The following is a 13,162-nucleotide window of genomic DNA, read 5'->3' as shown; positions in this document are numbered from 1 at the left end:
ATCTAACAATTTTAGGGATCAAGGATTTAGATAATTTTTCTAGGGTACAAATCTGTCGTATGGCCAAATCTTTGGAAATCTATTTGGGGTATTATTCTTTAGTTTTTTATAATAGTAAATAGTGAATATGTAATATCTTTTCATTAATTTATCAATTAAATTTAACTGTGATATTTATATATACTGATAATTATTCTGATATTACATAAATAATAATTTTTGAAACATAACTTCACATATTTTGGTAGGATTTATGATAAATAAAAAATAGTTAATAAAGGGTATAAAAAAATTAAAAAAAAATAAATTATTCATTATCCAAAACTGTATCGTTTCTATGCATATGTGGTAGCAATGAAATACGTGGACAATTCTATTTTGTTTTACACTATTAATTAATAGAAGATCATATCAGAGACGAACTTAGAAGGAGGCGAGTAGTGGCCTGAACCTCCTCTCCCCCAAAATTTTAAAAAATTATACTTATATATGTGAGATATGTGCTTAAAAAAAATAAAAAAAATATTATGTAATTTAGTAATTTTATATGTATTATTTTTTACTATGTGATTAATTTATGTCTTAGTTGTTTAACTCACTAATATTTTTCACTTAATCAATTTAATACCATACCCTTAAGTCTTTGTACCTTAGCTTTAAATTAATTTTTATATAATAATCTCTATATCTATTTTTTTTTAAATTCATTTACTTTTTTATATTAACATATTTAACATTTATATTATTATATAGAATATTAATAATGACTTATGTAATTATATTTTAATAATCACATTTATACTTTGGATATTTTTTCTTGTAAAAAATATTTATTTTTCTTCTAAAGTTACGTTGTTAAAAAATTTGTATAAAAATATATTATATCTTGTATTTTATAAGGATATCGTATCTTTTAAATAATTAATAATTTATAATTTATTTTTTAATTTTTGAAAGAATTAATTTTAATTAATAAAATATGTGATAATTTTTTAACTAAACACACTATAAATTATTAGTATTTTATAATTTTATAATGTACTATTGATATTATTATATTTTTTTTTGTGTAGGATATATATATATATATATATATATATATATCTTTTGAAAAATCAATTCAAATAACTATATGTTAATTATTTTTATGGAATGAAAAATATAATAAAAAAATTATCTAAAATTTGGCTCCTCCATATTAAAATTTTTGAATCTATTCCTAGGTCATATATGTCCATTATTTATTATCATAGAAGACCTAATTAGTATCTTTTTTTAAGGATTAATTAGTTCAAGAACAAAATTTTTAAGGATCTAAAATTGCATTTAGTTCTGAGAACAGGGCTAAGAAAAAAAATATAAAGGACATAGACACAAAAATTAGTATTTTTATATTTTGTTTATTGATAAATTAAAACAAATTATAAAAAATTTAATTCATTCTCATTTTTTCATTCAAAAAATTAGGAGAAAAAAATATAATAATAAAAAATTAACAAGAATAATGAAATAAAAAATAAAAAATAAGTTGTGTCTCTTGTTAGTGTTTTCTGTGTCCTTTCTGTCAAGATGGATACAAAATATACTAATTCAATGCCTTTAAACACAATGTTTATGTCCATGTCTTATCTGCCAAATACGATTTTGTGTTTCTATATTCCTGTCTCAGTAACTCGGCCTGTAATCAAACGCGGACAAAGATGCAAAAATCAGTATTCTTATATTTTGTTTAATGATAAACTAGAATACATTATGAAAATCTAATTTATTCTTTTTTTTCATTCAAAAAATTTAAAAAAAATATATAATAATATAAAATATAATTATAAAAATTAACACGAATAATAAAAAAATTAAAAAAATAAATATTTTTTTATTAGTGTTTTTATGTCTTTTATATCAAAATAGACATAAGACATATTAATTCAATATCTCTAGATACTATTTTTATTCATATCTCATATACTAAATAGAATTTTGTATTTTTATATTTCTGTCTTAATATTTCGTGGCTGTAAATAAAATTAGCCTAATTGTCATTTTACTTGCAGACTTGCAGTTATCAGCCTTGTATTGACAGGTGGTTTGAATCGAGAATTCACCATCAATCACCAAATCGAAGTTGATCATTATTTAAACCGGATAAATAATTTATTCAATAAAATCATATGAATCAATTTAGTCAAATTTAATAAAACTCACTCAAACTATAGTAAATTGTTATTTGTTATAACAAATAATGTTTTAATTAAATATATTATATAAATAAAACTAAATCATATTTACAAAAATAAGATAAAATATTTTTTTATATTAAATATAATACATTTTTTTTTTATAATTATGATCTTTATTTTTTTTAAAATACTTAAAGAGTACAACAATATGAACTAACTAATGAGTTATTAAAATCTAAAAATAATAGTTAACTTACTACAAAATAAAATTAACAAATAGATATTTTTATGAAAATAAAAACAATAAAATTTTATATAAATATAATTTAATCATTAATTAAACGACTCAATAGTTCGATTAGTTTGATTCTCATATCTATAAAAGTAGTCCTAAAATGTGTTAAAAAAATTTAAAGAATTAAATTCATTTAAATCAAATTTAAGTGAAATGAAATGAACTGTAAATCAATAATTTGGAATAAATCATGTAATCATATTATATAAATTGTTAATTAAATTATTTAAATTTAGAGGAGTGTTAGGGGACCAACATTTTTGTTAAATTCTGGTCAGCACTTAACCATCAAAAGAAAATTGAACGATTCTACATCATTAGATGTAATTTTACACTATTAAAAATATCATTAATAATTAATTAATAGTTAAAAACTCCAAAATCTACTTACCCCTAGACTTTCTCCTAAATTTATTCTAAAATTATATTACATGATTTATTATCGTAACTATCACTCTAATTAGGAAAGTTCTCATAATCGGTTTAAAATTATATTTATCTTAATCTAAGTTCAACTTTAAATATTGATTAGATCTATTTTTGTTATACATATCTCGCGCCACAATCAAATCAAATCTATATAAAGCCTAAAACGAAAAATTAAACTTTATATATTATGCTAAATTTTTACGGCAAGAGAAATAAAACATAAAATAATTACTTCATCACATTTGAAAAACCAAACATTTACATTAAAGATTTACGTATTTATCTTTTCCAAATTTTGGTTAAAATATATTCCAACTAAGTGATTTAATTAGGACTGGCAATTCATACCTACCCGCGGGTACCCAACCTGTTTGGGTAGGGTAGGATACCCTACTCGCTGCGGGTAGAGTAGGGTACGGTCCGGGTATGCCTGCGGGTAGGGTAGGGCACGGGTTTAGGGTGTACCCTACCCTACCCTACCCGCACCTCAAATATAACTCATATTTTATAAAAATTAGGTATATAGTAAAGGAAGTGAGAGTTAAACCCACAACCTCTCTTATGTAATGACTTACAATAAGTGAACAACCACTAAACTAGTTAGTTAATTTAGTAATTTAGAGCATTAGTTTATTATTTTTTATGTTATTAATATGTATAAAATTTGAAATGATTGAATTTTATATTTACTTTGAAAAAATTTGATATTTCTGCGGGTAGGGTAGGGTAGGGTAGGGTTTAGAACTTTAGGGTGCGGGTAGGGTTAGGGTTGAGAGATTCTCAACCCGCGGATAGGATAGGATAGAGTTTTAATAGAATTTTCAACCCGCGGGTAGGATTAGGGTAGGGTCCAAACCCTACCCTACCCTACCCATTGCCAGCCCTAGATTTAATCAAGTAAAATTATTTAATTTTGAATTCGATCGAATCTAAATAAAATTGAACTAAATTTGACTCAAATCAACTAAATTTAAATATGATCAATAGGGTTTAGTATTGGGGTGGATAAGGACAGATTTTTGTCCTATCCGATCCCGTCCAATTGGCACTTAAACTAGATATCCACTCTACAATAATTTCTAAGAGCCCATTCTATTTTTATCCAGAAATAGTAAAAATTTGAACTCTAATTTACTCCTGTGAATGTCCGGCGCGCCCTTATCGTTATTAAAATCCTACAAATAAAATTAATTTTCAAAATTTATATAAGTATAATTATGTTCATAATTTTAAAATAAAATTTTTAGAATAATACAATATTATTAATCGTTTTATTGATTGTTCTACGTATATTACATATATTATAAAAAATGGAGACACAGGAATTAAAATTTCTAAGAACACAATTTCTGAAGACTCAATATTGTATTTGGTGGTTAGATACTACAACTAAATTTTCAGTCCTGGGATATGAAACTTCATGCCTTTAGGTAGCATTTGTTTTGAGGTATTGGGACAGAGATTGAGAGACTGAGACTCTGTATCATGTTTGTTGATCCAGATACTGGTACTAAACTTTCGGTATCCGTCTCTAAAATTTCAGTATTTCAGTACCTCCAAAAAGTGGGGATACATGAGACTAAAATTTTTGAAGATAAAGACCGAAACTTTAATAATATTTATACCTAAAATATTCTCATTTTAATTAATTAATTTCAACTTTACCCTTTGTACAAATTAAATAAGAGCTTCATTCTTATTTCAGTTTCTGTCTCCCACTTTACACCAAACACAATATTGAGACTTATTTCAATCTCTGTCTCTTAGTCTCAGTCTCTCAGTCTTTATCTCTCTTCCAAATACTACCTGTACCTTCAAAAAGTGGAATACGAGACTAAATTTTTTGGAAACTGAGACTAAAATTTTAATAATATTTCTTCTAAAAAATATTCTCATTTAACTTTTTAAATTTCAAATCTACCCCTTAGTCTTCATATTTATCTTAAACAAAAAATAATACTGAGACATAATTCATTTCAATTTATTTATCTTATGTAACTTTTGTTTGTGTAGATTCAAACTACATTTCGAACGAAACGAGGAGAACTCCTCCAACACCACAAGATGAGATGAGAACAAGAATGAACTACTTCCACAAAACAATTTGGATGGTAGTGCCGAAATTTCTACGTCGGCAGCGTCGCCTTGATACAGCTTTGAACAACATAGGGATAAATAAGCGTGTAGCTTATTACAATGCTTCTCTTATTCAATTCTCATCTTGGATGGGTGGTGATCGTGATGGTATGATCTTAATTGTTGCAAGAAACATTCTCTCAATATACATTAAAAACGGAACGGTCATCATATAATTCATGTTTGATATGATGATTCAGGTAACCAGAGAGTGACTCCTGAAGTAACAAGGGATGTTTGCTTACTAGTTAGAATGATGGCTGCTAATTTGTATTATTTGCAGATAGAAGATCTTATGTTTGAAGTAATTTATTTTTAGAGAAATAAATTTTATTTTTAGAAAAATAATTTGTATTATTCCCAAATAGAAGATCTTATGGCTGCTAATTTATTATGGCAACCTAAATTTTGTTTAAAGATAATTTTTAGTATTTAAAGAATATTGCATAGTATTATTATGTATTTATTTTTATTTTATAATATTTCACTAATTTAATTAAAAATATAGGATTATATATATAATTATATTATTAAATATTAGGTTTTAAAAAAATTATTTATATATATACAGAAAATAAAAAAAAAAACAATGAGGGACTTAAGGCTACACTTATATAGAGTAGCTATAGTATATAATGTGGCTTCGCTTTAAAAGTGATGCAGTAGCGCTGAAAACCGTAGCCTATTCTGGTAAAAATGGAAGTTGAAAAGCGTAGCCTTTGGTCCTGAGCAGCATTACTTGAAAAGCGCACCATATTCCCAAACGCCAAAAGCGTAGCCCTTGGTGCAGAAAAGCGTAGCCTTTGAGAATAGGCAACGACGGAATAGGCATCCCCCACTAAAGCGTCTCCGTAGCCCGAAAAGCATAATCTTAGCCTATATATATATATACTTTTGGCTACACTTTTCAAGTATACATGAATAGGTGTTTTTCTTGTACCTATCTCTCCGTTTTTACCTCTCAAACTCAGTTTCTAGTCACACTCTCCCTTCTAGAGTACAAAATATATTAAAAATAAATTAAATAATATATATATTTAAACACAAATATACAATGACCAATTTTAATGATTAATTTTAATGTATGAATAATATTTTTTTTTAATTATTGTCAAAATTTTAAAACCACCATCAAATTTACCTATTTTTGAGTGTTGTTTATTCCTGATGAGTTTGGAAAACTCTAATTTAAATTGATGATGATCAAACATTATTAACACAATTAATTACAAAATTATTAATTAAGATCTTCATATTTACAATTGCTAACTTAATAATTTTGTTGGTGCAGATTTTTGTTAGGCCAAAAAGAAAAAATGTTGCAAGCCCAAATGTGAATTTTATATTTAGTATTGGTTCAAAAATTATTCAAAGAAGTGTGGCTGAATTATTAGTCTTGATTAGGCCAGATTGAATTATTATTACTAGCCCATTTGAAACTTTGCTACCAAGACCAAAGCTTGGTCCGAAATCAATAATGGAAGAAAGCAAAGTTCATTGTTTCCAACGGATCTCATTCTTCAAGTTGAGATGGATTTCAAAATTCAATTAACTTGAATTAACTTGCATTGGAAACATGAAAGAGAAAGAGAAAAGTGATTTGATGGCTTTAATGATACTACATGTTACTCAGCAAATAAATGAAGTGGAAATTTAATTCACTCTCATTCTCTCTCTTAGCTTCATTGAAAGCAATTTTAATTTCTCTTTCAACTTTCTCTGCTCTCTTCTCTTTCGGTCATTTCAACAGAGAAATCATGGAAGCTATGGCAAGCTACCATAGAGAAGATGAAGCAAGCAACAAGACCATTGCAATGATGGCAAGAAAAAGAAAACAAAAAATATATTGTGGTTGAGATTTTCATCACTTAAGGTAAGATTTGTTGAAGAGATCTCAGCTTCTCCATACCAAAAATGGATGAAGAAGATTTCGGTCAGAGGAAGAAGATCTCAGAGTGATGGCTCGCCTCTGCTTTTGTGTTCACTCATCACAGAAGGTAGCTAGGGTGGCTACATGAAGAAGGAAGCAAAAGTGGAGCAGGAGGAGCTGTCATACATCAAGAAGCATCAAGGGCTAGGAGTCCTTCTTGGAGTGCAAGTCAAGTTGGATGGCTCAGATTGATGAAGCTTGGTGTAAAGAGAAGACTCAGAGGTAATTGTATGTTGGTTTTAGCATTCGGTTATCTCTCCTCTCTCTCTGGCCGAACCGATTTTGCATGAAGAAGAAGAAGTTTAGCTTGGTTCATTTGGTTTCAACCGTGGAGGCTTCTCCCTCTATAAAAGGGAGAACAGCCAGGGCTTGAAGTAAGGAGTGAGAGTGCAAGGCACAGAGTTCTCATAGCTACCTAAGCTAACAGAAGTTCTTCTCCTTCAATGTTTTTCATTTTGTAATTTTTTGTTTAATTTTTTCTGTCTTGAGTCTCATGAAAAAGGCAAATAGTGAGGTTTATAAGAAAAACCATAGAGCGGAAAAAGGCAGAGTATACAAAATTAAAAGAAAAAGCCATAGATGTCCTAGAGGTCCTTTGTACATCTGTGTTGTGTTTCATAATTATGTGGGAATTCCCTTGCAAGTTGGGTCAGCACTTAGCAGTTAAAAGCTTGGCAGTAACCAAGTCAAGTTCAGGATTGGGGTTAAGATTCTAGACTTGTCCCGGATAGGAAGGGTAGTTCCTAGGGAGAATTGGTGTTTGTAATCAAGAATGATTATAGTGAAATTCCATCATTATTGTGATGGAGACTGGATGTAGGCTGCATTGCACTTAGCAGCTTAACCAGGATATATCTTGGTGTAATTCTCTCTCTCTTCTACTCCATTTTTGTTTCTGCTGCGCAGGAGATAAAACTGAAAAATATCTCGTGTCGGGTCACGAGATAAAAAGAAAAAGTCTCGTGGCTGGGTACGAGACAAAAATAAAAAAGTCTCTAGAAATTGTTTCAAAGACCAGCAAGTGTTATTAAGTAAAAAATGGGCTAAGATTCAACCCCCCTTTTCTTAGCCACTGAAAACCATCAATTGGTATCAGAGCTTGGTCTCAAAGAGATCAAGTTTTGTAGCTTGGAGAAAAGATCCAGATGACAGAAAATAGTGGCTCAAACCTGGTGTCTTACAACCTGACAGAAGGACAGTCAAGCAACAGACCTCCTCTCTTCAATGGGAAGAACTATACCTATTGGAAGGAGAGAATGAAGATTTTTGTGCAAGCAGTAGATTACAAACTATGGAAGATCATCCTGGAGGGTCCTCAATATCCAACCACCACAAGTGCTACAGGAGTAGTTTCCCTTAAACCAGAAGCCAGTTGGACTGAAGAAGATAGAAAGAAGGTGGAGCTCAATGCCAAGGCTATCAACTTGCTCAACTGTGCAGTCAGCTTCGAGGAGTACCGATGAGTATCACGATGCACAACGACAAAGAAAATCTGGGACAAACTTCAAGTCACTCATGAAGGAACCACCTTAGTAAAGAAGGCCAGGATAGACATGCTGAACAGAGAATATGAAATGTTCTAAATGAAGGAAGGAGAATCCATAGATGAAATGTTTAAAAGATTCAACATCATCATTGTTGGTTTGGATGCTATGGGGATTAAGTATCCTGAATCTGTGCTTGTGAGGAGAGTTTTAAGATGTCTTACAAAAGAGTGAGAAACAAAAGCATTGATAATATCTGAGAGTAGTGGTCTTGATTCTAGGACATATGATGACTTGAGAGAAAACTTACTTGCTTTCGAAAATACTTATTTGAAAAAAGATTCAAAAAAGAAAGGAATTGCTTTTACATCTGTTACTAACCCCCTGGATGATGGATCCAGTGATAACTCCTCTGAAAATGAATTTGTGTTGTTTGCTAAAAAATTCAGGAAAATGGTAAAGTTCAAGGAGAGAAGCAAGGGAAGCAGCTCTAGGGAACAAAGAAAAGATCTCAGCACGATGCTATGTTACAACTGCAAGGAAACTGGGCATTTCAAATCAAATTGCCCTAAATTGAAGAAAGAAGAGAAGCCAAAAAGGGGAAAGAAGAAAGGTCTGATGGCTTCTTGGGAGGACTTGGAAAATGATTCTGAAGATGATGAAGAATTCGAAACCAAGTCTCAACTATGTCTAATGGCAGACCACGTTGAACAGGTAGTTACTCATAACCCTGACACTGAAGCTCTTCATCTTATGATAGACCACCTTTCTGAAAAAATTAGATGCTTCTTGCTGGATAATCAAGATCTTAAACAACAAATCACCATTCTTAAAGCAAAAAATGATTTTCTCAAAGAAAAACTAAGGGAGGCCGAAACTGCTGTTGATCTTGTTGAAGAAAATAAGCAGTTAAAAGCCTAACTTAGGAGCTGTGAAAGTGATCATTCTGTTGTTGCATATGTAAATTGTTTTAAAGAAAATGAAGAGTTGCTTAAAGAGGTCAAAAGGCTTAAAGAAGACTTAGCCAAGTTCACTCAAAGTTCTGAAAATCTAAATCAAATCTTGGCTAGTCAAAAACCTCTTTATGATAAAGCTGGCTTGGGCTTCTTTAAACCTGTTGAGAAACCTTATTTTGAAAATATTGCTTCATCTTCTAATGATACAAGGTTTCAAAATCCAGCAAGCTTTAACAAAATAACAACTCCAAGGTTTTGTAGATTATATAACCGAAATGGACACTTTCCCATTCAATGCTTCTTTGGTAAAAGAATGATTGGTGACAAAGTTTGCAAAGTTATTTTTGACTATAATGGTTTGGGACAGAGGAGATGGTTTAATGTAAAAGGATCCAAGAAAATTTGGATACCTAAGGTCACTTGAGCTTATTTTGTAGGTATGCCTAGCATCCAAGAGGAAGGACAACATGTGGTACATGGACAGCGGATGCTCTAGGCATATGACCGGAAAGACAATCTTCTTCATAAAGCTTGATGAGTATGACGGAGGATTTGTCACTTTTGGCGATGATGGTAAATGAAAGATAGTGGCCATTGGAAAAGTTGGTAAAAGCTTTTCATCTTGTATAAATGATGTTCTTCTTGTAAATGATTTGAAACATAATTTACTTAGTGTAAGCCAATTGTGTGATCTAGGATATGAAGTTATTTTTAGAAAGTTTGTGTGCTTAGTTGTATGTGAAAAATCTGGGGATATTTTGTTTGAGGCTAAAAGGTGCAATAATGTGTATGGATTGACTCTTGAGGACTTGAAAGAACAAAAAGTGACATGTTTTACTTCTCTTGAATATGAAAAATGGCTATGGCATAGGAAATTGGGTCATGCTAGCATGTATCAAATTTTTAAACTAGTTAAGAAAAATTTGGTTAGAGGAATTCCAAATATTAAATTTGATAAGGATCTTACTTGTGATGCTTGCCAATTAGGCAAACAAGTAAAATCTTCTTTTAAACCAAAAGATGGAATTTTAACTAAAAGGCCATTAGAGATGTTACACATTGATCTTTTTGGTCCAACAAGAACTCAAAGTTTAAGAGGTAAACACTATGGTCTAGTGGTGGTGGATGATTACTCTAGATTTGGTTGGGTAATTTTTCTTGCTCATAAAAATGATGCGTTTCAGGCCTTTTCAACCCTTTTCAAAAGAATTCAAAATGAAAAGGATTTGAAGGTTGCCCATTTGAGAAGTGATCACGGAAAAGAATTTAAAAACCAAGACTTTAAAAAATTCTGTGATGATTTTGGAATTGCTCATAACTTTTCATGCCCTAGAACCCCTCAACAAAATAGGATGGTTGAGAGAAGGAATAGAAGCCTTCAAGAGATGACTAGGGCCATGCTTTGTGAGAATGAGATTCCAAAATTTCTATGGGCAGAAGCTGTAAATACAGCTTATTATATTTTGAATAGGACCATTATTAGAAAAGGGTTGAAGAAAACTCCCTATGAGCTATGGAAAGGAACCCCTCCAAATCTTAAGTATTTCTATGTTTTTGGATGCAAATGCTTTGTACTTAACAATAAAGAAAACTTTGGTAAATTTGATCCAAAATCCTATGATGGAATGTTTGTTGGATACTCCACCACTAGCAAGGCCTATAGAATTTACCTCAAAGAACATAAAACTATAGAGGAATCCATACATGTAACTTTTTGTGATTCTAATTTAATTTCCAGTACTGTGATAGAAAATGATTCAGATTATGAAGATGCTGCCAACAAGGAAACAAGTGAAGAAAATCCCAAGTCTGTTCAAAATGAAGAATCTGTCCGTCCAATTTTGTCTCGTCAGGATGGAGGAGACATTTCTGTTTTGTCTCCTGAGCCTGCAAGAGAATCTGGAACAGACCAGCGTGATGAGGCTCAACAAGGCTCAACTTCACTCCGAAAACCAAGAGAATGGAAGTCCATGAAGGGTTATCCTCATGACTTTATCATTGGTGATTCCTCACAAGGTGTGACAACAAGATCCTCATCCAAAAGGCAAACCGAACTAAGCAATCTTGCTTTTTTGTCACAAATAGAGCCTAATAATGTAAAGCAAGCTCTTGAAGATTCTTCTTGGGTCAAAGCCATGCAAGAAGAGCTAGCTCAATTCGACAAGAATGAGGTTTGGACATTAGTACCTCATCCGGATGGTAAGAAAGTAACGGGTACTAAGTGGGTTTTCAAAAATAAACTAGGTGAGGATGGAAAAGTTGTTCATAACAAGGCTAGATTAGTGGCCCAAGGTTACGATCAAGAAGAGGGTATATATTTTGATGAGTCTTTTGCTCCGGTAGCTAGAATGGAAGCAATAAGGTTGCTTCTTGCCTATGCTGCCCATAAGGGTTTTAAAATATTTCAAATGGATGTCAAATGTGATTTCCTTAATGGCTTTATTGATAGGGAAGTATTTGTGTCTCAACCCCCCAGTTTTGAAGATAAAGAATTTTCAAACCATGTTTTCAAACTTTCAAAGGCTATTTACGGCCTTAGACAAGCTCCAAGAGCTTGATATGAAAGGCTTAGTGTCTTCTTGTTGGAAAATCAATTTCAAAGGGGTACCACCGATACTACTTTATTTATTAAAGCATCTAATGATGACATTCTCCTAGTTCAAGTTTATGTGGATGATATTGTGTTTGGATTGGCTAATGAGTCCTTGTGTGAAGAGTTTGGAAAACTCATGACTAGTGAGTTTGAAATGAGTTTAATGGGGGAACTAACATTCTTTCTTGGCCTCCAAATTAAACAAACTCATAGTGGTACTTTCATTCACCAAGGAAAGTATGCAAAAGAACTAATCAAGAAATTTGGCCTAGAAAATTCCAAACCAATGGGAACTCCAATGCATCCAAACACTAAACTTGAAAAGGATGATGATGGCAAAGATGTGGATGAAATAAGGTATAGAGGAATGATAGGTTCTCTCATGTACCTTACCTCCTCTAAACCGGATATAGTTCAAAGTGTGGGTGTATGTTCAAGATTTCAATCTCACCCAAAAGAATCCCATCTTTCAGCCGTTAAACGCATCATTAGATACATTAAGAGAACTAGTGATTATGGCTTATGGTATCCAAAATCTGATGATTTTTGTGCAGTAGAGTTTTGTGATGCAGATTATGCGGGAGATTGAGTGGATAGAAGAAGTACATCTGGCATGTGTTGCTTCCTTGGAAGCTCACTCAACATGTGGTCAAGCAAAAAACAAGCCACTGTAGCTTTATCCACAGCCAAACCTGAATATATTTCTGCTTCTGCATGTTGCTCACAATTAATTTGGTTGAAAACTCAATTGGAAGATTATAAATTAAAAATCAATAGTATACCCTTGTTCTGTGACAATATGAGTGCTATAAACATTTCTAAAAATCCGGTTCTGCACTCAAGAACTAAGCACATTGAAATTAAATATCATTTTATTAGAGAACATGTACAAAAGAGAACTATTGATATTCAATTTGTAAAATCTGAAGATCAACTTGCAGACATTTTTACTAAACCCTTGTATGAAGACAGATTCTGCTCTTTGAGAAAAAGTTTGGGAATGATAGATTTAAGCTCTATTGATAACTTGTGAAATTTTTTGATTCTGTTGGTTTTATCTCGTAGGAAAGCAGGAGATAAACTTCAGGATGTGATGATCGGGCCATGGTACAGGGGGGACTGCGCTGACTTTAATTATCTTGGGCCCCACTAAATTTCTTTG

Source organism: Arachis hypogaea, chromosome 16 (assembly GCF_003086295.3).
Source record: "Arachis hypogaea cultivar Tifrunner chromosome 16, arahy.Tifrunner.gnm2.J5K5, whole genome shotgun sequence".
Lineage (NCBI taxonomy): Eukaryota > Viridiplantae > Streptophyta > Magnoliopsida > Fabales > Fabaceae > Arachis > Arachis hypogaea.
The sequence above is the reverse complement of the archived record's forward strand: the minus strand, read 5'-3'. Positions refer to the sequence as shown.